Genomic DNA, 26,957 nt, shown 5'->3' with positions numbered 1-26,957 from the left:
TGGTCCTAGACTTGGTGCTCCATTACTACTTGCCGTGCGGTAGCAGAGAAAACAGTCTATGACTTGGGTGACTTCAGTCTCTGACGATTTTATGGGCTTTCCTCTGACACTGCCTATTATATAGGTCCTGGATTGCAGGAAGTTTGGCCCCAGTGATGTACTGGGCCGTACGCACTACGCTCTGTAGCGCTTTACGGTCAGTTGCCGAGAAGTTGCCATACCAGGCGGTGATGCAACCGGTCAGGATGCTCTCGATGGTTCAGCTGTAGAACTTTGTGAGGATCTCAGGACCCATGACAAATCTTTTCAGTCTCCTGATGGGGAATGGTTTTGTTGTCCCCTCTTCATGACTGTCTTGGTGTGATTGGACCATGATAGTTTGTTGGTGATGTGGACACCAAGGAACTTGAAACTCTCGACCCGCTCCACTACAGCCCTGTCGATGTTAATGGGGACCTGTTCAGCCCGCCTATTCCTGTAGTCCACGATCAGCTCCTTTGTCTTGCTCACATTGAGGTAGAGGTTGTTGTCCTGGCACCACACTGCCAGTTGTCTGACCTCCTCCCTATAGACTATCTCATCATTGTCAGTGATCAGGCTGATCACACTGTTGTGTCGTCAGCAAACGTAATGATACTGTTGGAGTCGTGTTTGACCATGCAGTCGTGGGTGAACAGGAAGTACAGGAGGGGACTTAGTACACACCCCTAAGGGGCCCCAGTGTTGAGGATCAGCGTGACAAATGTGTTGTTGCCTACCCTTACCACCTGGGGACGGCTGTCAGGAAGTCCAGGATCCAGTTGCAGAGGGAGGTGTTAAGTCCCAGGGTCCTTAGTGTAACAGTTGTTAAAGTACTTTGTGAATTTCACCAGGTTCATATATTAATACAGCATGTTGATTGGTTATTATGCATGCCTGCATCCTGGGAATAGGGGAGTGTTACGTTTTGCCCTTCGTGCTCATGCTCAAATCATTCTGATGCAGAGGTAGGCAGCCTTTTTCTTCAGAAAAGTTTGATTCCTTTAAGCACAAAGTCATACACAGTGTTTTGTTCATGAATAATGATGTATATTTAGAGGTTACTCATAAGTGGATGCTATTGTTAAGATGCAATTGTAATTGTACTTTTTAGGATGATATTAACATTCTGAATTTAACATGTGGTTACGAGCTAGCTAAGGTATTAGCGAGCTATTGTATGTGTGAACGATGGCTAGCTCCTCGAATGATCCCAGTCCCTTGTATTGTGTGTCTGTTGTAGAAAGAGACAACGATTCGCAGAACATATTTGTGCTCTACAAATGTTTTGTCTTTTCTTTTGGATGCAGGTTTTATCTATGTAAAATATATGTTATTTGTTGATACATAATAAGGAGAGGCTATATTAATGTTTGTACTCTAGTAAATCATTTTGATGCACTATGAGAGAAAGAGGCGACGATTTGCAGAACATTTTTGTGGTCTACAAATGTTTTGTGTTTTCTTTTGGATGCAGAGAGTGATTTCTGATTCATTAAAACAACCTGATCTCCGAAGTCCAAGTTTACAGTCTCAATCAACCACACACAACGCAGAGCTACAGCGGTGCAGTACAGCACTGGTGACATTAGCTTAGTGATTATCTCTGTGGGCACTATGGTGTTGAACGCTGAGCTGTAGTCAATGAACAGAATTATCACATAGGTGTTCCTTTTGTCTAGGTGGGAAAGGACAGTGTGGAGTGCGATTGAGATTGCATCATCTGTGGATCTGTTGCGGCGGTATGCGAATTGGAGTGGGTCAAGGGTATCCGGGAGGATGCTGTTGATGTGAACCATGACCAGCCTTTCAAAGCACTTCATGGCTACCGACATGAGTGCTACAGGGCGGTAATCATTTAGGCAGGTTACCTTCGCTTCCTTGGGCACAGGGACTATGCTGGTCTGCTTGAAACATGTAGGTATTACAGACTCAGTCAGGGAGAGGTTGAAAATGTCAGTGAAGACACTTGCCATTTGGTCCGCGCATGCTTTGAGTACACGTCCTGGTAATCCATCTGGCCCCGCGGCTTTGTGAATGTTGACCCGTTTAAAGGTCTTGCTCACATCGGCTACCGAGAGCGTTATCACACAGTCATCCAGAAGAGCTGGTGCTCTCGTGCATGCTTCAGTGTTGCTTACCTCAAAGCGAATATAAAAGGCATGGGTACTTTTGATACTTCTTGCTTTAGTTTTTGCTTGTAAGCAGGAATCAGGAGGATAGAATTGTGGTCAGTATCGCCAAATAGAATGCGGGGCAGAGCTTTGTATGCATCTTTGTGTGTGGAGTAAAGGTGGTCTAGAGGTTTTTTTCCTCTTGTAAAAAGTTGTAAAACTGATTTAAGTTTGCCTGCATTAAAGTCCCCGGCCACTAGGAGCGCAGCTTCTGGGTGAGCATTTTCTTGTTTGCTTATGGCCTTATAGAGTTGGTTGAATGCGGTCATAGTGCCAGCATTGGTCTGTGGTGGTAAATAGACTGCTACAAATAATATAGATGAGAACTCTTGATAGATAGTGGAGTCTACAGATTATCATAAAGTACTCTGCCTCAGGCGAGCAATTGCTCGCACCAGCTGTTATGGACAAAAAGACACATACCCCCTCCCCTCGTTTTACCAGACGTAGATTAGATGGATTAATTTCTGTGTTCTGTCAGTTTAATCTCTGAATAAGATTTATATTATTCAATTGACAGCGGGTCTACTTAATCGTGTGAAAATGCATTTAAGTTTACTTACAAATAAATATACTGATATGTAGGCCTACTACTCTAACCTCATGCTCCTGTTAAATGCATGTACAAAACAACTAATATTCTGTAATGTTCTGATGAGGTCAATAAATACATCATACAACAAGGACTCAAAGAGCAATAAAAACAGAACAATTGTATATCAGAAGGCTACGCACGTGTTTTCATTTGGAACTTTTTTTTGTAGTCCATTGTCTCTTGGACGATAATTAACCAGTTCCGTGTGGGAATTTTAAAATCTGAGGCACTACGGCACTGGGTACTATCAACTCATTTGGTGAGGTACAGCTAGTCTGATTAATCATGCTGTAATACACAATTAATTGATATATAAAGCCTGAGAAATGTGTGTGCAAAATCGTTTAAATGTACCTTACAAGCCAGAATGTTGAATACAATCACATTTAAACTTACTCTACCGGTTGTCTGGGCGGTTTGTCCTTCAGCTGCTCGAAATTTGAAAAAAATATCCACAAGAAAGTATTGTTTACCTGACTTTTTAGAGAGCCGGTAGGTATATAGTTAGGTTCAGCACAAAGGTCAAATGTGTTTCATATTGGATATTCGGTTTCCTCTTATTAATAGCAATTGAACCAAGCATGCGTGACACATTGTATATTCTGAATCGGGGGAGGATGGAGAACAAGCCACACCTTATTTATACCAAATAAAAATATATACGCAACATGCAACAATTTTAAAGATTTGACTGAGTTACAGTTTATATAAGCAAATCAGTTAATATAAATTTACATTTACATTTAAGTCATTTAGCAGACGCTCTTATCCAGAGCGACTTACAAATTGGATTAATTCATTAGTCCCTAATCTATGGATTTCATATGACTAGGCAGGGGCGCAGCCATGGGTGGGCATGGGAGGGCATAGGCCCACCCACTTGGGAGCCAGGCCCTGGAAATCATAATGGGCTTTTCCCCACAAAAGGGCTTTATTACAGACATAAATACTCCTCTGCACCCTCTCCCCCCTCGGATGATCCCGCAGGTGAAGATGTAGAGGTCCTGAGGTGGCGTGGTTACACGTGGTCTGCAGTTGTGAGACCGGTTGGACGTACTGTCAAATTCTCTAAAACGACGTTGGACCATTCTTACAACCATTCTTGCCATCAATATGCCAATTGCACACTCTCATCTATGGCATTGTGTTGTGTGGCAAACATTTTTAGTGGCCTTTTATTGTCCCCTACACAAGGTGCACCTGTGTAATAATCATGCTGTTTAATCAGTTTCTTGATATGCCACACCTGTCAGGCGGATTGATTATCTTGGCAACCCGTGTTTTTTTTAAATAAGCTTTTTGTGCCTATGGAACATTTCTGGGATCTTTAATTTCAGCTCAAGAAACATGGGACCAACACTTTACGTTTCTATTTTTGTGCGTTCATATTTCTGTTCAGTATATTTTATTCGACTGAACATTGAAATCCAAATAAATTAGTTATGATAAGAGTTTTAAAGTATTAATGTGTAGCAGGAGTGTCACGTCGTTGTATGGAGGAGACCAAGGCGCAGCGTACATACTTTTTTAATGAAAGAACAAACACTGAACTGAACAAAACAAAACGCTATTATGGCTAGTGCAGCCAGGCAACTAAACATAGACTAAGAACCCACAAACTACCCAAGGAATATGGCTACCAAAAAATGGTCCCCAATCAGAGACAACGATAAACAGCTGCCTCTGATTGAGGACCAATCCAGGCAACCACAGACATATAAACACCTAGACTTACAAAAACCCCTAGCCATACAAAAAACCCTAGACAATACAAAACTAAACAAACCACCCTCGTCACACTCTGACCTAACCAAGATAATAAAGAAAACAACGATAACTAAGGTCAGGGCGTGACAAGGAGACACAAATGACTTCACTTTTTTGTCATCTGAAAATGACAAATGGATGATTGCATCTACACTGAAAAGTGGGAAGAAGTGATAACAGGATGATGAAATGATATGGCAACTGAAAATGAACAAGCCTGCACCAACCGTGTGTGTGTGAGAGAGAGAGAGAGAGAGAGACAGAGAGAGATTGTTAATTTCACTTTTGTTTTATCTATTTCACTTGCTTTGGCAATGTAAACATATGTTTCGCATGCCAATAAAACCCTTTGAATTGAGAGAGAGAGAGAGAGAGAGAGAGTGTGCTCGCAAAGGAGAGGTGAGAGTGAAATAGTGTGCTTGTGAATGTGTAAGGTGTGTGGCTGGAGATTTTGCTGATCATTACTTGAGTTTCATTACAAGTATTTTATAGCATAGTGTTTTATGAATGCGCATGGTAAACACGCAAGGAGGCCGTTTTATGTGTGATATCTGTTTGACTGTTAAATGAGAAACAATGACACGACTCAACTGTTTTATGGCAGGCTATCTGGCCAACCCCTGTACTTTCGCGCTGTTGTCGGCAGGGTAGCGAATAGGATCGCCAAAGGTAGATTAATGGTCAAGGTGTCACGCCCTGACCTGAGTATTCTATTTTCTCTTTATTGTTTTGGTTAGGTCAGGTGTGACATGGGTGATGTATGTGTTTTTTGTACTGTCTATGGCTTTTGTAGGTTTTTGAGGTTGTTTACTGTCTAGGTGTTTATATATGTCTATGGTTGCCTAGACTGCTTCTCAATTAGAGGCCGGTGTGTATCGTTGTCTCTGATTGGGAACCATATTTAGGCAGCCATCTTCTGTGGGTTATTGTCTATGTCTAGTTGCCTGCACAGTTGTAGTATAGCGGCACGGTTGTTTTTGGGAGTTTATTTAGTGTCCGTCTTTATTAAATATATAACATGTATTCATATCACGCTGCGCTTTGGTCTCCTCTTTACGATGAACGTGACACAAGGAGTATCAGCTGGCCTTCAGTAATGGACCTAAAGCTCTCCATAGAGGACTGAGGGGCTTCAGAAAGGTAAAAACAACCACAAAAAAATATTAAAACACAAACTATATCTCAGTATGATATGTAGATATATATATATGAATAAAGACAGTATGTCAACTAGACCCTGTAAAATCAAGTTTTATTGGTCACATGCATACACATGGTTCGCAGATGTTAACCTGTTGCGACGAGCAATCCCGTATCCGGGAGCGTAATTATAGCCTCAAGCTCATTACCATAACGCAACGTTAACTATTCATGAAAATCGCAAATGAAATAAATATTGGCTCACAAGCTTAGTTTTTAACACTGTCATCTCAGATTTTCAAAAAAATGCTTTTCAACCATAGCTACACAAGCATTTGTGTAAGAGTATTGATAGATGGCATAGCATTCAGCAGGCAACATTTTCAAAAAGAAGAGAAGCATTCAAATAAAATAATTTACCTTTGAAGAACTTCGGATGTTTTCAATGAGGAGACTGTCAGTTAGATAGCAAATGTTTCGTTTTTCCAAAAAGATTATTTGTGTAGGAGAAATCGCTCCGTTTTGTTCATCACGTTTGGCTAAGAAAGCCCCCTGAAAATTCAGTCATTACAACGCCAAACTTTTTTCCAAATTAACTCCATAATATCGACAGAAACATGGCAAATGTTGTTTAGAATCAATCCTCAAGGTGTTTTCACATATCTATTCGATGATAAATCACTCGTTGCAGTTTGGTTTCGCCTCTGTTCAAAATGGAAAAATGCACGCACCTGGACATTACACAATAGTTTCGACGGAGGACACCGAGCGGACACCTGGTAAATGTAGTCTCTTATGGTCAATTTTCCAATGATATGCCTACAAATACGTCACAATGCTGCAAACACCTTGGGGAAACGACAGAAAGTGTAGGCTCATTCCTTGCGCATTCACAGCCATATAAGGAGACATTGGAACACAGCGCCTCCAAAATCTGGCTCACTTCCTGTATGAAATTTCATCTTGGTTTCGCCTGTAGCATTAGTTCTGTGGCACTCACAGACAATATCTTTGCAGTTTTAGAAACGTCAGTGTTTTCTTTCCAAAGCTGTCAATTATATGCATAGTCGAGCATCTTTTCGTGATCTTGTTTAAAACGGGAACTTTTTTCATACAAAAATGAAATACTGCCCCCAGAGGTTCAAGAGGTTAATGCGAGTGTGGAGAAATGCCTGTTTCTAGTTCTGACAGTGCAGCAATATCTAACAAGTAATCTAACAGTTCCACAACTACCTTATACACACAAATGTAAAGGGATGGAATGGGATTTTATATATATGGATGGATGACTGCGCGGCATAGGCAATATGGTATAAAATACAGTTTAAACATATGAGATGAGTAACGCAAGATGTGTAAACATTAAAGTGACTAGTGATCCATTTATTATAGTGGCCAATGTGTTCAAGTCGGTATGTAGGCAGCAGCCTCTCTGTTGTTTGTGCTGTTGCGCCTTCTTCACCACACTGTCTGTGTGAGTGGACCACTTCAGTTTGGTCTTGATGTGTACGCCAAGGAACTTAACTTTCCACCTTCTCCACTGCTGTCCCGTCGCTGTTGATAGGTGGGTGCTCCCTATGCTCTGTCCTGAAGTCAACAATCATGTTTTTTGTTTGTTGACCTTGAGTGAAAGGTTGTTTTCCTGACACCACACTCCGAGTGCCCTCACATCCTCCCTGTAGGCTGTGTTGTCGTTGTTGGTGATCAAGCCCACTACTGTTGTCATCTGTAAACTTGATGATTGAGTTGGAAGCATGTATGGCCATGCAGTCCTGAGTGAACAAGGAGTACAGGAGGAGGCTGAGCACACACCCTTGTGGGGTTCCAGAGTTGAGGCTCAACGAAGTGGAGATGTTGTTTCCTACCTTCACCACCTGGGGGCGACTCATCAGGAAGTCCAGGACCCAATTGCACAGGGTGTGGTTGAGACCCAGGGCCTGAATCTTAATGATGAGCTTGGAGGGTACTATGGTGTTGAATGCTGAGCTGTAGTCAATGAACAGCATTCTTACATAGGTATTCCTCTTGTCCAGATGGGATAGGGCAATGTGCGGTGTGACAGCGACTGCATCTGTGGCCCTATTAGGGTGGTATGCAAATTGTCGGGTGGCAGGTGAGGTGATATGATCCTTGACTAGTCTCTCAAAGCACTACATGATGACAGAAGTGAGTGCTACGGGGTGATGGTCACTTAGTTCAGTTACCTTTGGCTTCTTGGGTACAGGAGCAATGGTGGCCATCTTGAAGCATGTGGGAACAGCAGACTGGGATAGATATAGATTGAATATGTCCGTAAACACACCAGCCAGGCGTCTACGCATGCTCTGAGGATGCGGCTTGGGATGCCGTCAGGTCCGGCAGCCTTGCGATGGTTAACACGTTTAAATGTGTTACTCACGACGGCCACGGAGAAGGAGAGGGGGGCTTATAGTCCTTGGTAGTGGGCCGTGGCAGTGTAGTAACTTCAAAGTGGGCAATGAAGCTGTTTGTCTGGAAGCAAGTCGTTGGTTTCCGTGACGTGGCTGGTTTTCTTTTTGCAGTCCGTGTTTGCCTGTAGACCCTGCCACATATGTCTCGTGTCTGAGCTGTTGAATTGCCACGCCACTTTGTCCCTATGCCGATATTTTGTTTGTTTGATTGCCTTACGGAGGGAATAACTACACTTTGTATTTGGTCATATTACAAGTCATATTTCCATGTTAATTGCGGTATTTCGCACATTCAGTTTGCGCTAATCCCGCCATCTATCCACAGTTTCTGGTTAGGGTAGATTTTCATAGTCACAGTGGGTACAACATCTCCAATTCACTTCCTTATAAACTCACTCAACGAATCGGCGTATAAATCTATATTATTCTGAGGCCACCTGGAACGTTTCCCAGTCCACATGATTGTTTTAATCTTGAAGTGTGGATTCCGATTGGTCAGACTAGTGTTGACTGGTTCTCGTCATGGGTACATCCTGTTTTAGTTCCTCCTGGTTGGCGCAAAAATGACAGGAGCAAAATGGAGTCATGTTCAGATTTGCCAAAGGGAGGGCAGGGGTGGGCCTTGTATGCATCAAATTGTTCTCAAATTTGTTTTGTTAAAATGCCCAGCTACAATAAATGCAGCCTCGGGATATATGGTTTGCATAGTGTCCAGTGCAGTTCCTTGTGGGCTGTCGTATCGGCTTGAAGGGGGATATACACTGCTGTGACAATAACCGACAAGAATTCTCTTGAGACAATATGGTCGCTATTTGATTGTGAGGAATTCTAGGTCTGTTGAACAAAAGGACTTGAGTTCCTATATCTTACGATTACACCATGAGTCGTTAATCATGAAGCATACACCCTTGTCTTCCCAGAGAGATGTTTATTTCTGTCATAAAGAATCCGGAGTCTGTACCGACTCCGAGAGAGCCATGTTTCCCTGAAACAGAGTATGTTACAATCCCTGATGTCTCTCTGGAAAGCTACCCTTGCCCCAATTTCGTCTACCTTGTTACCTAGAGTCTGGACATTGGCGAGTAAAATACTCAGAATTCTGACCAGGAGGCCGCTCCGTCTACCTCTTTTGCAGCGACAATGCTTTGGGTCAGCCTCTGGAATCGGATCCAATGCCCTGGGTTGTGGTGCGAACAAAGGATTCGCTTCGGGAAAGTCGTATTCCTGGTCGCAATGTTGGTAAGTTGATGTCGCTCTGATATCCAATAGTTCTTCCTGGCTGTATGTAATAAGATTTTCTGGGCTAACAATGTAAGAAATAATACAATTGAAGTCAGAAGTTCACATACACCTTAGCCAAATACATTTAACCCCTCTGCGCACGGAACCCGCTGGCGGGCTGAAATGCCACAACATAAGGTGATCGCTACATAAATAGTCATATTAAACATTCATGTGTCTCACATGTATCGAAAGCCTAGAATCTTGCTAATCCAACTGCGTTGTCAGATTTAAAAAAGGATTTACTGCGAAAGAATGTGATTATCTGAGCATAGAATGTGATTATCTGAGCATAGAGCCCCATAAAAAAAAAGATTTAACCAGCACAGGCGTAATATAATCACAAACTGCATTAAAATAAATCGTTTACCTTTGACGATCTTCGTCTGTTTGCAATTCCAATGCTCATTGTTACACAATGTTTGATAAAAATCCGTTTTTCTTGCCTAATACGAAACATTTGTGAACCGCTTGTCGTGAATTCCGTCTCATTCCATTTTCGACGATACATTCCAGGTAAATAACCCACACAGAATGTGACTTTTCCAGTCATGTTTGGTTTCGCTGCAATCAACTGGTTTGTTTGTAACACAATCATACGTGATGGGACGTATTGACTGAAAGAAACCAATTTGAAGACGAGTCTTGACCTCATTGTGCACCAATGATTTGCCCGCTGTTTCATTGACTGACTTTTAACCCAATGACCACTGATTGGCTATCTACCCAGTTAGATTTCCAGACAATGTGTTGTGCTAAACGGCAATACGCCATGTTTATGTGTTGCAAGACCAACCCATGTAGTAAGCTTCAGCGTAAAGTGAGTCATTCGCTATTCTAGTTTCATACCGGAAGGCGCTACACATATTACGCACTGCATTGTTTGGTGAACATGCAGATTCAGCTGTTTATAGATAAATCATTATGGCGACTAAGTCAGGGAAAGCTAAATCTATACAGATGTACACACAATTTTAGAATAAATTGATTGGGAAGGTGAGACAGATTGTTGTAGGACGCTTCATTTAGCGATTGTGGAGGAATTTTTTTTGAACGGGAGAGAACATAGTTTTGGACTAGTAAGTTATTATCATGCCCTTGTTTGAAATTAATAATATAAAATATTATTATATTTTTTTTAAATTTAAAAGCAATATATAAACATGTAATGTGAGATGCATGTGTCTGCCGCCCCACCCCAACCCACATGAAATAGCCTATTTGAGGCTGTTGAGGAGAGGGCAGGACCACATCAATGGCCAAAGTGAAATGGAGACAGTAGATACAGCTGGTCTGTCATAATATAAGAGACCGTAGATCGAGCAGGTAATAATATAATATATTCAACCTTCAACTCTCTATCTGTTTATTATACCTGTTGATACAGGGCTCATATGTGAAACTATTCTAACTGGACATTTGCGTTCACAGTGACACTGACTCCGAATGGAAGTCTTATCCGGTGTCCTGTGTGAATTTAAGTATGCTTTCTCTAATTCTCTCTTTCTCTCTCTCGGAGGCCCTGAGCCCTAGGACCATGCCTCAGGACTACCTGGCATGATGACTCCTTGCTGTCCCCAGTCCACCTGGCCTTGCCGCTGTTCCAGTTTCAACTGTTCTGCCTTCGGCTATGAAACCCTAAACTGTTCATTTTTACTCTTGAGGTACTGTCCTGTTGCACCCTCTACAACCACTGTGATCTCCACCCGGCACAGCCAGAAGAGGACTGGCCACCCCTCATAGCCTGGTTCCTCTAGGTTTCTTCCTAGGTTTTTGCCTTTCTAGGGAGTTTTTCCTAGCCACCGTGCTTCTACACCTGCATGCTGTTTGGGGTTTTAGGCTGGGGGTATATAAATATATTTGATTTGATAGAGGACTGAGGGTCTTCCAAATATTGAAAGTGTAAATAGTTACCCAATTTTTTTATTAGATTTTTTTCCATTTATTTTTCTAAATTTTTTGGGGGTGTGTTAGAATACCATTTTGTATATAGTTATTTGTTTCCAAGTATACCTTCACCAATTTGGCCACCTGGGTACATTTGGGCTACTTGTGTGGGACACCTGGGTGACTTCATGATAAATGTCATGAAGCACACTCATTTTGGAAGTTATCATTCTGAAACTTTCCACAAGTACAATTGCCCTCTTATAGTTTTCACTGAAATTGTCCCCATCCTATCTGAATGGTTTTATATTGTTCATTTTAAAGATGATATAACGATGAAAAAATGTTTTTTTATATCTAAACCAGATCCATTGTGTGCTATTCTCCTACATTCAATTCACATTTACCTCAGTGTTTTCTTTCAAATGGTACCAAGAATATGCCCCGGGGGGGTGGAATTAATATTCTAGCTCAATATTTCCATAATTGGCCCTGGCAGTAAATTTTAAAAAAGAATCATGATTTTTTCCCCCAAAAAAGCAGATGTCAGAAACTAATATAAATTCACCCTGAACAACACCATAATTGAACACAAAAAAATTACACCTACCTTGGTCTGACCATATCTGCATTGGGAAACTTTAATATGGCAGTGAATGCACTCAAAGAAAAAGCCCACAGAGCATTGTATGCAATAAATTATTCAATCAACATCTCAATTAGAATTTGGACAAATATTTGACAGGGTAATCCTACCAATAGCTCTTTACGGAACTGAGGTTTGGGAGCCATTCAATAAACTGGACTTTAATATGTGGGACAAACAACCAATTGAAGCCCTACATGCAGAATTCGGTAGGCAAATTCTACAAATCCAGAGAAATACACCAACTAATGCATGTAGGGCAGAATGGGGCCGCTCTCCAGTAATGAAAATCTCATTAAACTTTTGGCTACATCTAAATTCAAGTCAGCAATTTAAAGCACTTCAAACCCAAGAGCGGAGCCCAGAAACGAGCCCTCAGTCAGCTGGTGTTGGACCTCACCAACCAAGCTGAGCCCAGAAACGAGCGCTGTCAGTCAACTGGTGGTGGACCTCACCAACCAAGCTGACATCAGCACTGCTTCAACCATTTTTTTTATTCCAAAAAACAAAATCATGAACCAATCATAGGACTCATATTTACAACATTGGAAAAACAAAACAAAATCCCAAAGCCGACTAAATTGCTATCTGACCCTAAACAGAGAATATGAATTGGCTGATTATCTCTAATCTGTCAGATACGAAGCAGACAGCTCCTTGCCAAGTGCAGGCGGAGTGACCACCAATTGGCAATAGAAACCGGCAGACCTAAAAAGACATGGCTACCCAAAGAGGAGTGTGTATGTGGTCACTGCTTGACAGGGGAGGTAGAAACAGATGCACTTTCTCCTTTACTGTGGGAAATATCTCACCAAGTGATTTATTATTCACAGAAATGACTACATTTTTTCACATTTTTTTACTTATTAAAACCAGAGTAAAAACTGAAATACACATGGGCGAAGTAGCAATGGCTCCTCTTGCAGCTAAATATGTATTTGCCTGCTGTAGCCAGAGGGACACTGAATAATGACAACTGCATAGTAAATAGTAACCTACTTATTATTATTGTTATTTCTATTGTTTATCATTCCAAATGGTAGTGGAATGGGTAGTAGGGTGATGGTAATGATAACAGTTTGATGGTGGTGGTAGTAGTAGTGATGGTAGTTATAGTACTGATGTAATGGTGAAGATGACAGTTATTTACTTAAGTTATAGTTTAATTTTCCACGTTTAGCTTTTCATATTACATTCCTACTATATTATTTTTGTATTTAAATTTGTATTATGTACTACCATGTTATATTATTATCTGTTATTGTTTATGATTTTGTTACAATGTATATTGTATACATTGTTGCTTTGGCAATATTGACAAAGTTTTTCATGCCAATAAAGTAGCTTGAATTTGAGAAGCAGATGGAAATAGAGACAGTGATAGAGGCAAGGAGAGAGAAATAGAGAAAAAAAAGAGAGAGAAATGCAGAGAGGGAAATAGAAACAGAGAGAGACATGGAGACTGAAATAGATACACCGAGAGAGAAGAGACAGTGATAGAGGCAGAGAGAGAAACAGTGCGAGAGAGACAGAAAAAGAGAGAAACAGATGTAGGGAGAAATAGATACAGAGAGAATAAGAGACAGCGAGAGAGGGAAACAGAGACATGTAGAGAGTAATGGAGGCAGAGAGAGAGAGAGAGAGAGAGAGAGATTGGCATAAAGAGCAGGAACCTGGACTTCAAAGAAATCGGAAATACAGACATTTATTGTCATCCTACAAGAAACCTGGTATAGAGGAGACGGACCCACTGGTTGCCCTCTAGGTTACAGAGATCTGGTAGTCCCATCCACCAAACTGTCAGGTGTGAAACAGGGAAGGGACTCAGGGGGTCTGCGAATTTGATATAGAGCAGACCAAACTCACTCCATTAAATTCATCAGAACAGGAGCATTTTACATTTGCCTAGAAATGTAAAAATGAATCTTAACGGAGAAACATGTCCTCCTGTGTGCTACCTATATCCCCCCCAGTAGAATCCCCATACTGGAGGGTTCTAGTCTGTGTGCTCCCTAAATCCCCCCCACTGGAATACCCATCCTGGAGGGTTCTAGTCTGTGTGCTACCTATATCCCCCCAGTAGAATACCCATACTTTAATGAAAGACAGCTTCTCCATCCTGGAGGGGGAAATCAATCATTTCCAGGCCCAGGGACATGTACTAGTCTGTGTGCTACCTATATCCCCCCACTAGAACCTCCATCCTGGAGGGGGAAATCAATCATTTCCAGGCCCATGGACAAGTTCTAGTATGTGGTGACCTAAATGCCAGAACCGGACAAGAACCTGACACCCTCAGCACACAGGGGGAAAAACACCTGGCTGGAGGTGACAGCATTCCCTTCCCCAGATGCCCCCCTAGGCACAACTATGACAACGTAACCAACAAAAACGGGCCACTACTCCAGCAGCTCTATCACCCGCTGAGTATGTACATAGTCAATGGTAGGCTTCGAGGGGACTCCTATGGTAGGTACACATGTAGCTCATCTCTTGGCAGTAGTACTGCAGTCTACTTTATCACTGACCTCAACCCTGAGTCTCTCAGAGCGTTCAGTCAGCCCACTGACACCCCTATCAGACCACAGCAAAATCACAGTCTACTTGAACAGAGCAATACTCAATCATGAAGCATCAAAGCCAAAGGAACTGAATAATATTAAGAAATGCTATGGATGGAAGGAATGTAGTGTGGAAACCTACCAAAAAACAATTAGGCAACAATAAATTCAGTCCCTTTTAGACAACTTCCTGGATAAAACGTTCCGCTGTAATATGTGTAGGTGTAAACTTGGCAGTAGAAAATCTTAACAGTATATTTGATCTCTCAGCTTCCCTATCAAATCTAAAAATCTCAAATAGAAACCGAAGAAAATTAACAACAATGACAAATGGTTTGATGAAGAATGCAAAAATCTAAGGAAGAAATTTAGAAACCTGTCCAACCAAAAACATAGAGACCCAGAAAACCAGAGTCTACGCCTTCACTATGGTGAATCACAAAACAGTACAGAAATACACTACGGAAAAAGAAGGAACAGCACGTCAGAAATCACTTCAATGTAATTGAAGAATCCATAGACTAACTACTTCTTGGAAAATTGGAAAACACTAAACAAACACAAAGAATTATCTATCCAAAATTGAGATGTCTGGTTGAACCACCTCTCCAATCGTTTTGGCTCTGTAACATAGACCAAACAGCAAAAACATATATGATCAAATACAAATCTTAGAATCAACTATTAAAGACTACCAGAACCAAAAGTGGAAACAAATTTGACCCCAATAACTACCGTGGGATATGCATAAACAGCAACGTTGGGAAAATCCTTTGCATTATGATTAACAGCAGACTCATTCATTTCCTCAGTGAAAGCAATGTACTGAGCAAATATCAAATTGTCTTTGTATATAGACCACTCATTCACCCTGCACACCCTAATTGACAAACAAACAAACCAAAACAAGTCTTCTCATGCTTTGTTGATTTCAAAAAAGCCTTTGACTCAATTTGGCATGAGGGTCTGCTATACAAATTGATGGAAAGTAATGTTGGGGGAAAATATACTACATTATAAAATCCATGTACACAAACAACAAGGGTGCGGTTAAAATAGACAAAACACACATTTCTTCCCACAGGGCCGTGGGGTGGGACAGGGATACAGCTCAAGCCCCACCCTCTTTCACGTATATATCAACAAATTGGCGCGGGCACTAGAAAAGTCTGCAGCACCCAGCCTCACCCTACTAGAATCTGAAGTCAAATGTCTACTGTTTGCTGATGATCTGGTGCTTCTGTCACCAACCAAGGAGGGCCTACAGCAGCACATATATATTCTGCACAGATTCTGCCAGACCTGGGCCCTGACAGTAAATCTCAGTCAGACCAAAATAGTGGTGTTCCAAAAAAGGTCCAGTCACCAGGACCACAAATACAAATTCCATCTAAACATCATTGCCCTAGAGCGCACAAAAAACCATACATACCTTGGCCTAAACATCGTCACCACAGGTAACTTCCACAAAGCTGTGAACGATCTGAGAGACAAGGCATACCAATTAGGATCTGGCTAAAAAAAAATACTTGAATCAATTATAGAACCCATTGCCCTGGATGGTTGTGAGGTCTGGGGTCCGCTCACCAACCAAGATTTCACAAAATGGGACAAAGACCAAATTGAGAATTCTGCAAAAATATATTCCGCGTACAACGTAGAACACCAAATAATGCATGCAGAGCAGAATTAGGCCGATACCCACTAATTATCAAAATCCAGAAAAGAGCCGTTAAATTCTACAACCACCTAAAAGGAAGTGATTCCCAAACCTTCCATAACAAAGCCATCACCTACAGAGATTAATCTGGAAAAAAGTCCCCTAAGCAAGCTGGTCCTGGGTCTCTGTTCACACACACAAACAGACCCCACAAAGCCCCAGGACAGCAGCACAATTCGACCCAAGCAAATCATGAGAAAACAAAAAGATAATTACTTGACACATTAGAAATAATTAACATAAAAACAGAGGAAACTAGAATGCTCTTTGTCCATAAACAGAGTACACAGTGGCAGAATACCTGACCACTGTGACTGACCCAAACTTAAGGAAAGCTTTGACTATGTACAGACTCCGTTAGATAGCCTTGCGATTGAGAAAGGCCGCCGTAGGCATACCTGGCTCTCAAGAGAAGATAGGCTATATGCACACTGCCCACAAAATGAGATGGAAACTGAGCTGCACTTCCTAACCTCCTGCCCAGGGTATGACCATTTTAGAGACACATATTTCCCTCAGATTACACAGATCCACAAAGAATTCGAAAACAAACCCAATTTTGATCAACTTCCATATCTACTGGGTGTATTTCCACAGTGGGCCATCACAGCAGCAATATTTGTGACCTGTTGTCACAAGAAAAGGGCAACCAGTGAAGAACAAACACCATTGTAAATACAACCCAACTAATAATGTAGGTGGTTCTTATCAGTGTGTTGATGTTGACTTAAGGCCATAACCTAAAAAAAGCTTTGCCAACTAGTTGTTTTTTTACATATTAAAATGTGTAAGAAAGAAACAGTGATACTAAGGTGATGTCTGAAGATAAAAAAAAATCTGCCATCTGATGTATCGGACTCTATGGCTGCGTTTGGCCAGGCAGCCCAATTCGGATATTTTTTCACTATTTAGTCTTTTGACCAATCAGCTTTGAAAAATATCTGATGTGAAAATATCTTATGTAATTGGTCAAAATACCAATTTGTGGAATAAGAGCAGATTTGCACTGCCTGTGTAAATGCAGCCTAACATATTTTATTAGAGCAGTATTTCAGAAGTAGACCAGAGCCCATGGGTTTGGTCTGTCTGTGAGAGAAGACGACCACAGCTTCTCGACAGCGCTGTGTGAAGGTCACAATGGATTCATTTAGCAGACACTCAAAAGCGACTTAGTGAGTGAATGCATGTTTGTACTTGTACCCCGTGGGAATCGAAACCACACCGCTGGTGTTGCAAGCACCATGCTCTACCAACTGAGGCACATGGTCACACACACACACGCACGTGCATACGCATGCACACGCACACACATACATGCCAACACCTCAGGGTGTTGACATGGGTAGAGACGAAGCAGGGTAGAGACGAAACACAAAGGTTAACGTGACCAGTGTAAACATTATCTCACAGAGTAAAGGTTAACTTGGGCAGTGTAAACATTATCACACAGAGTAAAGGTTAACTTGGGCAGTGTAAACATTATCACACAGAGTAAAGGTTAACTTGGACAGTGTAAACATTATCTCACAGAGTAAAGGTTAACTTGGACAGTGTAAACATTATCTCACAGAGTAAAGGTTAACTTGGACAGTATAAACATTATCACACAGAGTAAAGGTTAACTTGGACAGTGTAAACATTATCACACAAATGGTTGCTTCTGAGAGGTAGGGTTAGGATAGTGCAAGAACTAGTCTAACCATGTCATTATCCTACCTACAACATCAATATGTTCCTTTAATGAGTGTTGCCCCTTTACTACTTTTTTTGTGATAAAAATGATAATTTCTATAAAGATGGAGACATCCACAGGCAGACGTAGTGTGTTGGAGTGCTGATGAAAACTTCATGGTTGTATATGTCAGCTGAGGCCTGCAGGCACACACACACACAATTAACACACAGCCTGGAGATACACTACATGACCAAAAGTATGTGGACACCTGCTCATTGAACATCTCATTCCAAAATCATGGGCATTAGTATGGAGTTGGTCCACCCACTTTGCTGCTATAACAGCCTCCACTCTTCTGGGAAGGCTTTCAACTGTATTTTTGAACATTGCTGCAGGGACTAGCTTCCATTCAGCCACAAGAGCATTAGCGAGGTAGGGCACCACTACAGCTGACGCTTGGCATTGAGCATGGTGATCTTAGGCTTGTGCGTCCACATACTTTTGTATATACAGTGTATGTGCCTTGTTACCATAACATCAAACAAAGCACAGGTAGGGTCACACTAAAAAGTAACTCAATCTCAGCCTCCATGCACGCTCCTGAGACCCTATAACTCCTAACGTTCAGTCTAAAAACACTATCTTTCAATAACCCTGTTACCTCTCTGTTGACAGCAGAAGAGATCAGGAGATACTGAGTAGGAGATACTGAGTAGGAGATACTGATCAGGAGATACTGAGTAGGAGATACTGAGTAGGAGATACTGAGTAGGAGATACTGATCAGGAGATACTGATCAGGAGATACTGAGTAGGAGATACTGAGTAGGAGATACGGATCAGGAGATAATGATCAGGAGATACTGAGTAGGAGATACTGAGTAGGAGATACTGAGTAGGAGATACTGAGTAGGAGATACTGAGTAGGAGATACTGATCAGGAGATACTGAGTAGGAGATACTGAGTAGGAGATACTGAGTAGGAGATACGGATCAGGAGATACGGATCAGGAGATACGGATCAGGAGATACGGATCAGGAGATACGGATCAGGAGATACGGATCAGGAGATACGGATCAGGAGATACGGATCAGGAGATACGGATCAGGAGATACGGATCAGGAGATACGGATCAGGAGATACGGATCAGGAGATACGGATCAGGAGATACGGATCAGGAGATACGGATCAGGAGATAATGATCAGGAGTTCAGCCTCCTGGGCCATATACAGCATTCCTCATTGAGTTCCCTGAATTCCTATCAGACCTTGTAGTCATAGCAGATAATATTCTAATTTTTGGGGACTTTAATATTCACATGGAAAAGTCCACAGATCCACTCCAAAAGGCTTTCGGAGCCATCATCGACTCAGTGGGTTTTGTCCAACATGTCTCTGGACTTACTCACTGTCACAGTCATACTCTGGACCTAGTTTTGTCCCATGGAATAAATGTTGTGGATCTTAATGTTTTTCCTCATAATCCTGGACTATCGGACCACCATTTTATTACGTTTGCAATTGCAACAAATAATCTGCTCAGACCCCAACCAAGGAACATCAAAAGTCGTGTTATAAATTCACAGACAACACAAAGATTCCTTGATGTCCTTCCAGACTCCCTCTGTCTACCCAAGGACGCCAGAGGACAAAAATCAGTTAACCACCTAACTGAGGAACTCAATTTAACCTTGCGCAATACCCTAGATGCAGTTGCACACCTAAAAACTAAAAACATTTCTCATAAGAAACTAGCTCCCTGGTATACAGAAAATACCCGAGCTCTGAAGCAAGCTTCCAGAAAATTGGAACGGAAATGGCGCCACACCAAACTGGAAGTCTTCCGACTAGCTTGGAAAGACATTACCGTGCAGTATCGAAGAGCCCTTACTGCTGCTCGATCATCCTATTTTTCCCACTTAATTGAGGAAAATAAGAACAATCCGAAATTACTTTTTGATACTGTCGCTAAGCTAACTAAAAAGCAGCATTCCCCAAGAGAGGATGGCTTTCACTTCAGTAGTAATAAATTCATGAACTTCTTTGAGGAAAAGATCATGATTATTAGAAAGCAAATTACGGACTCCTCTTTAAATCTGCGTATTCCTTCAAAGCTCAGTTGTCCTGAGTCTGCACAACTCTGCCAGGACCTAGGATCAAGAGAGACACTCAAGTGGGTTAGTACTATAGCTCTTGACACAATGCTGAAAATAATCATGGTCTCTAAGCCTTCAAGCTGCATACTGAACCCTATTCCAACTAAACTGCTGAAAGAGCTGCTTCCTGTGCTTGGCCCTCCGATGTTGAACATAATAAACGTCTCTCTATCCACCGGATGTGTACCAAACTCACTAAAAGTGGCAGTAATAAAGCCTCTTGAAAAAGCCAAACCTTGACCCAGAAAATATTAAAAAAACTATCAGCCTATATCGAATCTTACATTCCTCTCAAAATTTTTAGAAAAGGCTGTTGCGCAGCAACTCACTGCCTTCCTGAAGACAAACAATGTATACGAAATGCTTCAGTCTGATATTAGACCCCATCATAGCACTGAGACTGCAATTGTGAAGGTGGTATATGACCTTTTAATGGCATCAGACCGAAGCGCTGCATCTGTCCTCGTGCTACTAAGTGCTGCTTTTGATACCATCGATCACCACATTCTTTTGGAGAGATTGGAAACCCAAATTGGTCTACACGGACAAGTTCTGGCCTGGTTTAGATCTTATCTGTCGGAAAGATATCAGTTTGTCTCTGAATGGTTTGTCCTCTGACAAATCAACTGTAAATTTCGGTGTTCCTCAAGGTTCCGTTTTAGGACCTATTGTTTTCACTATATATTTTACCTCTTGGGGATGTCATTCGAAAACATAATGTTAACTTTCACTGCTATGCGGATGACACACAGCTGTACATTTCAATGAAACATGGTGAAGCCCCAAAATTGCCCTCGCTAGAAGCGTATATTTCAGACAAAAGAGAAGTGGATGGCTGCAAACTTTCTACTTTTAAACTCGGACAAAACAGAGGTGCTTGTTCTAGGTCCCAAGAAACAAAGAGATCTTCTGTTGAATCTGACAATTAATCTTAATGGTTGTACAGTTGTCTCAAATAAAACTGTGAAGGACCTCGGCGTTACTCTGGACCTTAATCTCTCTTTTGAAGAACATATCAAGACTGTTTCAAGGACAGCTTTTTTCCATCTACGTAACATCAGAAACTTTCTGTCCAAAAATGATGCAGAAAAATTAATCCATGCTTTTGTCACTTCTAGGTTAGACTACTGCAATGCTCTACTTTCCGGCTACCCGGATAAAGCACTAAATAAGCTTCAGTTAGTGCTAAATACAGCTACTAGAATCCTGACTAGAACCAAAACATTTGATCATATTACTCCAGTGCTAGCCTCCCTACACTGGCTTCCTGTCAAGGCAAGGGCTGATTTCAAGGTTTTACTGCTAACCTACAAAGCGTTACATGGGCTTGCTCCTACCTATCTCTCTGTTTTGGTCCTGCCGTACATACCTACACGTACGCTACGGTCACAAGACGCAGGCCTCCTAATTGTCCCTAGAATTTCTAAGAAAACAGCTGGAGGCAGGGCTTTCTCCTATAGAGCTCAATTTTTATGGAATGGTCTGCCTACCCATGTGAGAGACTCAAACTCGGTCTCAACCTTTAAATCTTTACTGAAGACTCATCTCTTCAGTAGGTCATATGATTGAGTGTAGTCTGGAGTGTGAAGGTGAACGGAAAGGCTCTGGAGCAACAAACCGCCCTTGCTGTCTCTGCCTGGCCGGTTCCTCTCTTTCCACCGGGATTCTCATAAACTGAGGGGCTGAGTCACTGGCTTACTAGGGCTCTTTCATACCGTCCCTAGGAGGGGTGCGTCACTTGAGTGGGTTGAGTCACTGATGTGATCTTCCTGTCTGGGTTGGCACCCCCCCTTGGGTTGTGCCGTGGCGGAGATCTTTGTGGGCTATACTCGGCCTTGTCTCAGAATGGTAAGTTGGTGGTTGAAGATATCCTCTAGTGGTGTGGGGGCTGTGCTTTGGCAAAGTGGGTGGGGTTATATCATTCCTATTTGGCCCTGTCTGGGGGTATCATCGGATGGGGCCACAGTGTCTCCTGACCCCTCCTGTCTCAGCCTCCAGTATTTATGCTGCAGTAGTAGGTGTCGGGGGGCGAGGGTCAGTTTGTTATATCTGGAGTACTTCTCCAGTCCTATCCGGTGTCCTGTGTGAATTTAAGTATGCTCTCTCTAATTCTCTCTTTCTTTCTCTCTCTCGGAGGACCTGAGCCCTAGGACCATGCCTCAGGACTACAGGGCATGACGACTCCTTGCTGTCCCTAGTCCACCTGGCCGTGCTGCTGCTCCAGTTTCAACTGTTCTGCCTGTGATTATTATTATTTGACCATGCTGGTCATTTATGAACATTTGAACAGCTTGGCCATGTCCTGTTGTAATCTCCACCCGGCACAGCCAGAAGAGGACTGGCCACCCCACATAGCCTGGTTCCTCTCTAGGTTTCTTCCTAGGTTTTGGCCTTTCTAGGGTGTTTTTCCAAGCCACCGTGCTTCTACCCCTGCATTGCTTGCTGTTTGGGGTTTTAAGCTGGGTTTCTGTACAGCACTTTGAGATATCAGCTGATGTACAAAGGGCTATATAAATAACTTTGATTTGATTATTATTCGATTAGAGTAGGAGAACATGATCAGGAGATAGAGTAGGAAATGTGAATCTGTTTTACACAACATAATGCCTGTGAAGGATTAAGGCAATAACCAATCACTCTGCAATCCCACTATGATGTCTGATATGAAATACTGACATAGAATAATAGTTAACAATATAGAAATAGTCTACTTCACACTGCCACCTTTACACTGCCTGGGAGCCTTACATTGATTGGCTGGTTCTGTCCATACATCTTCAACATGATTTCTCTACATGTCACTGCACATTACAGTACATTGGACATAGTACTACATGTATCATAACACATTGAGACATATTTTCTAATCTACAGTGGCGTGAGAAAGTATTTGCCCCATTTCTGATTCTCTAATTGTGTATATTTTTGATACTGAATGATCTTCAACCAAAACCTAATATTAGATAAAGGGAACCAGAGTTTACAAATAACCCAAAAAATGGATATTTATTTTATTTATTTAATTAATGAAGTTATGCAACACCCAATTCTCCTATTTGAAAAAGTAATTGCCCCTTTACACTCAATAACTGGTTGTACCACCTTTATCTGAAATGACTGTGACCAAATGCTTCCTGTAGTTGTTAATCAGTCTCTAACATCGCTGTGGGGGAATTCTGGTCTACTCTTCCATGCAGAACTGCTTTAACTCAGCAACATTTGTTGGTTTTCAAACATGAACTGCTCGTTTCAAGTCCTGCCACAACATCTCAATTGGGATTAGGTCTGGACATTGACTAGGCCATTCCAAAACTTTACATTAGTTGCTTTTTAGCCATTTTCATGTAGACTTGACTAAGTGTTTTGGATCATGGTCTTGTTGCATGACTCAGCTGTACTTCAGCTTCAGCTCACAGATGAACGGCCTGACGTTCTCCTGTTAGAATTATCTGATACGGAGCAGAATTGATGGTTCCTGCTATAAAGGCAAGGTCCCAAGGTGCTGAAGCAGCAAAGCATCCCAAAAGCATCAGCCTACTACCACCATGCATGACCGTAGGTATGGGATTCTTACTGTGGAGTGCAGTGTTTGGTTATCGCAAGGCCTAATGCGACCCATGTCAATGATAAAGTTGACTCAAGTTTCCAAAAGCACCTGGTTGATCATCAATACCCTTATAAGAATGCTCTATGGACAGATGATTCAAAAGCAGAACTTTTTGGACGACATGGGTCCCATTGTGCCGGGCGAAAACCAAACACTGTCACGTTCCTCCATCAGCGCTTCTAAAAAATACGTGTTTGCTCCAATGACAGCAGCCAATGTCAAACACTGTCTACAGTTGGTGGCATCTTTTGTTCCAGCCTCTTTCTCATCCATCAGTTTGTCATCTCCATCGTGGTGCTACCGGTGCTATCTGCTATTTACAACTAGCAGCGCATCAGTCGGATATCTGTTGAGTCATGGCGCGACACATGTGGCTTGGCAAAAAAAAGAACAACAGTGGCCTCTGCAGCCGTCTGTAAACAAATCTCTCCACGCTGATTACTTCGACTAACCTGTACCCCTGCACATTGACTCGGTACCGGTACCTCCTGTATATAGCCTCATTGTTATGTACATGTATTGTGTTACTATTTTATTGATTAGATTTTTTAAACTTTTGTTTATTTAGTAAATATTTTATTATTTCTTGAACTGCATTGTTGGGGAAAGGGGAAGGGGGTACTTGTAAGCAAGCATTTCACAGTAAGGTCTACACCTGTTGTAGTAAGGGGCATGTGACAATTGTATTAAGTGGGCAACAGTCCACTACAACTACTAGACTGTTGTAGTTGTAGTAGACTGAAATCTAAACTAGATCAAGAGCCAAGAATCTTTACACAAAAAACATATTCTTCAAAGCTCTTGAATTATAGTAAAGAAACAATCTATAACATAAGATCACAGTTTCATCGTAGTGCGGCCTTGGGTTATGTCTACTACAGAATGAGATAAATTTGTGATCCAAGACAAAGAAGCTGGTGTGAATACAGGATTTTTTGTGCTCTTGAGGAATCCACTTGACCTGAAGAAACATCGGGGCACATCTATGGGTGTATGAATAAAAAAAGCCTGGATGAGACATGATATGAATAATTCATGATGTCACTGCTTGTATCCTTGGTGATCGGAACAAGAATGATGGCAAAGGGCGTTGTTCCGTGGGACATGTTCCACAACCATTATTTGTCTTCAGACTGACTGCACGCCACTGCATGTGATTACAAAGGTTATTCTTAAATCCAAACTGGTTATCTAGCAGATTAGTAAGAATGTATCCCCCAATGATCAAGAATGGCCTTTTCCCCTTTATTCAGCTTACAACCTTTCACGTTTGATTTTTAAAATTAAATCTCCAAAATATTGCTATATTTAAAACAAGCCATATAAAGTTGGCGGCAATTTCAGTTTAATCTACCAGAAAAGACTAAACAAATATTATGGTCAAATTCAAAAATGTGACTTGTTTCTGGAATCTAGGCGTAAGTCATGTGTCACTACTTTCTTTTTGGCAGAAATGCATTCTGGAACATGTGAACTTTCATGTGCCTAAATAACAAACTTGTATGCCATCTGTAAATATGAATACAATTGTTAAATTACGAGCCTAGTTGGTTTAGCCACAGAAAGAGTAAGCAACTTTCCCGCTAGCCATGATTGGCTGAGATAATGAGTGGGCTGGACATGCTGGAGATGAGTTTGGATTGGTCTGCCATGTACCACACTTCTGTCTATAACTTGAGCTAGTCAGTATGTGTAGGTAATCCTTCTAGCACTGTTTTTTCAAATGATAGAACTGCATAAATGTTGCTCTCCACTTTCTGGAGGACAGAGTTTTGAAATTAGTGGAATTAAAGTATGATAGCTAAAGAGATGGAGAAAATTCTGCATTTGATTGCAAATATGCAGAAGCAGTCAAAAAGAGAACACACAGAAGACTGTTGTACAAAACACCTGTCTCCGGATTACAACTTCAAACTAAGGTCAACCATGGCATCCGTGACAGAGAGGGAGAAGCGTCTATCCATGTACAGTTGAAGTTGGAAGTTTACCTTATACACCTTAGCCAAATACATTTAACTTCTTTGGGATAGGGGGCTGTATTTTGACGCCCGGATGAAAAGCGTGCCCAAACTGCCTGCTACTCAGGCCCAGAATCTAGGATATGCTTATTACTAGTAGAGTTGGATGGAAAACACTCTGAAGTTTCTAAAACTGTTTGAATAATGTCTGTGAGTATAACAGAACGTATTTGGCAGGTGAAAACCCGAGCACAATCCATCTAGGGAAAAAATGTTTTGAGCTCAATCTGTTTTCCATTAGTTTATGGCAATCCCTTTTTAATAGAAATATCCTTGCAGTTCCCATGGCTTCCACTAGATGTCAGTCTTAAGAAATTCGTTGATGTTTTTCCTTTGAGAAATGAAGAAGTGCTGCCAATCAGAATGAGTGTCAAGCCAAGTGAACTCATTTGTTTGAGGCGCGCGACCTGGATCTGGCTCCACATTGATTTTATCCGCTATTGAACACAGTATTCCTTCTAAAATTGTATCGATTATTTACGTTTTAGGATACCTAAGGATGGATTGGGAAATGTTTGGACTAAGTTTACAGGTAACTTTCGATAATTTGTAGTCATGTTGGGCGAGTTGGAACCTGTGTTTTTCTGAATCAAACGCACCAAATAAATGTACATTTTGGGGATATAAAAAGGGAGTTTATTGAACAAAAGGAACATTTGTGATGTTTCTGTGACATATTGGAGTGCCAACAGAAGAAGATCTTCAAAGGTAAGGATCTTCAAAGGTATGAATCTTCAAAGGTATGAATTATATCGTTATTTCGGACTTTCGTGTCGCACCTCCCGGGTTGAAAAATGTTTGTCATGCATTTGTATGCGGGGTGCTGTCCTCAGATAATCGCATGGTTTGCTTACGCCGTAAAGCCTTTTTGAAATCTGACATGGTGGCTGGATTAAAAAAATTTAAGCTTCATTTTTTATTTATTACACTTCTGATTTCACGAAAGTTAAATATTTATAGTAATTTAATTTCAATTTGGCGCTCTGCCATTTCACCGGATGTTGTCAAATCGACCCCGCTAACGGGATTTGATCCACTCATTTTCACAATTCCTGACTCTTAATCCTAGTAAAAATTCCTCGTCTTGGGTCAGTTAGGATCATCACTTTATTTTAAGAATGTGAAATGTCAGAGTAATAGTAGAGAGAATACTTTATTTCAGCTTTAATTTATTTCATCACATTCCCAGTGGGTCAGAAGTTTACATACATTCAAATAGTATTTGGTAGCATTGCCTTTACATTGTTTAACTTGGGTCAAATGTTTCAGGTAGCCTTCCACAA

General features: G+C 41.5%; 1 long non-coding RNA gene across 1 annotated transcript; it reads left to right on the top strand.

Annotated features, from left to right (window-relative positions):
• The first annotated feature begins 5,628 nt into the window (after positions 1-5,628).
• Positions 5,629-10,694, top strand: LOC135510048 (uncharacterized). Its single transcript, XR_010451055.1, has 3 exons — positions 5,629-5,694; positions 9,259-9,362; positions 10,621-10,694. It is a non-coding gene; the product is annotated as an uncharacterized LOC135510048 (long non-coding RNA).
• The last annotated feature ends 16,263 nt before the right edge of the window (positions 10,695-26,957 follow it).

This window comes from Oncorhynchus masou, chromosome 23, assembly GCF_036934945.1.
Source record: "Oncorhynchus masou masou isolate Uvic2021 chromosome 23, UVic_Omas_1.1, whole genome shotgun sequence".
Classification (NCBI taxonomy): Eukaryota; Metazoa; Chordata; class Actinopteri; order Salmoniformes; family Salmonidae; genus Oncorhynchus; species Oncorhynchus masou.
The sequence above is the reverse complement of the archived record's forward strand: the minus strand, read 5'-3'. Positions and strand labels throughout refer to the sequence as shown.